This window comes from Brachionichthys hirsutus, chromosome 9 (genome assembly GCF_040956055.1).
Source record: "Brachionichthys hirsutus isolate HB-005 chromosome 9, CSIRO-AGI_Bhir_v1, whole genome shotgun sequence".
Classification (NCBI taxonomy): domain Eukaryota; kingdom Metazoa; phylum Chordata; class Actinopteri; order Lophiiformes; family Brachionichthyidae; genus Brachionichthys; species Brachionichthys hirsutus.
In genome coordinates this window covers 12093062-12095575 of record NC_090905.1, presented here as the reverse complement: position 1 = coordinate 12095575, position 2514 = coordinate 12093062, and positions in this window count along the sequence as shown.

Genomic DNA, 2514 nt, shown 5'->3' with positions numbered 1-2514 from the left:
GCTTCGCGGTCGGGGCCATTCATCCTCCTGACAACCACTTCAGGATTTTATAACTGGAACGCACTCAATATCAGTACCCCACTTTTAGTCCTCTTGTCAGAGATATGGTTTCTGAGGTCAAAGTCGCATGTCTGTTGCTTCAGGAAAATGTTGCCATGTTTGCCTTGAGTTTGTACATGTATGATATACAACCTTTCCTTCAAGGCAGTTTCCTGTTTCTCATTTTAGAATGCCAGCCATTCAATTTGTTTCTTACAGATGTCATGTTTTAAATATTTTATCATTAGGCAGTCATGTTTCTCTCTTGAGTCTAAATACAACAAGGCCAAACGCAATGCAAAGCAGCCTCTTTACTGGATTCTACCTTTATAACTCTGATTTACTTACACACTTGTAAGTTGAACTTTGCTTCCTTGTTATAAGCAGATGAATAGCCATGCTAAATGCTGAATGTGTTGCCTTCAGAGTGTGAGAACTCATTCTGAACGCACTGAAATCTCCTGCATTTACCTTTTCTGAAGCCATCCAACATTTATCAAATCATTTTTTGAATTTCCCATGAAATTTCATTTCATGTGTATTTTAAATGAGGACCGATTTTAAGCTAAAGTAATAGCGGCAGCTTCTGTTTCCAGGTCACAAAGGTGAAAATCCTGTATGTGCAGGATGTAGTTTAAGGAACATGTATATATGACCTGCTTTTAGAAGAGCACCATCAATTCAGTAAATTTAGTCTCTATATTATATTATTATATTGCATATTCTGCAACGCAGCCTGACTCTAGTGCTTCTTTTAAATGGATATTGAGAAATAAGCAGCATAGCTTGAGCTTTTTGCAGTTTAGACAGTCTCTACTTTTTTATTTTAAATAAAACATTCTGTTTTTAGATCAGTTTGTTATTTCTATAGCTTTCATGATGCCTTGCTTATATTCTTGATGAATATGGGGAGAAAATTCTGTACTTAAGAAACTGATTGTAACTCAGATTTCCGGGACGTTTACAGGGACAGAAAGCAACAATATGTTACAGCCAGGGGACGCGTGATTTTAGGATTTCAGGCAACAACCGGAGCTGATCGATAATGGTATGACCCACTCTGGTCCTGAATCACTCACTCACTTATACACATGTCCTAACTTATTTGTAATTGGACGCAGCATCCGTTTAAATGTTGTATAAGGAGCTGCATTGTGACTTTTAAAACATGTATGCGGCAGAATTATGGTTGACATACATGACAAGGATTTTAGAGAAAATGGTAGCTCTTATGTTGAATATATTATAACATACTTGGAGTCTAAAACTAAAAATACTTACAGTTGATGGATGGAATGATGATGATCGATGATATCTGTTGAAAGAATGAGCTTTTTCTCTTCAACTGCGGAGTGCCAAGTTTCTACAATAAAAAGATGGGGTCGTTTGATTGTGAACAAAACACACCAAGATGATATTATTTTCTGAAATTATTTTATATTGTTATTATTTTTTTCTCTACAGTTTCTTGACACATTGCATTATTAGGGTTATAGTTAAAGAAGTTTTGTTTCCTAGTTTGTCCGTTCTGTTTTCGCACCTGCATTTTGTGCTCATATTCATATTACTGGTACTCAATATTTACTGCAGTGGAAGTAATCCCGGTTAACGTGCTTTTCAAAGTCACCTGAATGCCTCATAAAGTTGAGGTCACTTCATGACAGGCGTTCACGGCTGCATGCATCATGTCTCAGCAGAGGTTATTTACTGAACACTTGGGATCTGAGATATCTGTTTAGGATTCAAATATGAATGTGGCTCCATGCCTTCTGTGGGCCTGCCACTTGTTAGTGCTCAGAGCTCACGGGTTGTATTATTTAAATTAAATGGATTTTAGGTACAGGTTACTCTTGAAATGCAAATCTGTGAAGCAATAAATAATATAAAAAATATAGATGATGACTTGTGTCTATTGCTGAATGTGACATTCATTTCATTGATGCCTTAGCATCCGGATCTGATACTGTTTGACAACAGCCTTTTTCTATGTATTGCTACAAGCTGACCCCTCTCCCTTTGGAAGCGCAGTGCTTTCATGTTTAGATGTCTGCTTTAGTTTTCTTATTTTATTTAAAAGTGTTTATTTTACGCGTACATGACCAACGTTAGGATCTGGTCCACAATGGAAACTTTGAAACGTCTTTCTCTCTCTTCTTATTTATACCTGATTCCAAATAAAGCTTCACTTACTCCATCTGTCTGCTGTCATTGGTCTGTAGCCTCAGTAAAACACAACCTCTTGTGTCATTTGTGGTTTAACATTATAGACATATAGATAAAGCATGATTGAGTCGATGGTGTTCGAAATTAAAGTACATGTTTACACACATTTATGGATTCGATGTGCTAAAACGCTTGCCTTAATCTCTCTTGGTGGAACAACGGTCTGCACATGTTTCGACTCTGATTATGTACATGCACATCCAGATCATGCAGTTGCTACAGTTCATCTGCTGGTAAATCCATCTTGGGTGT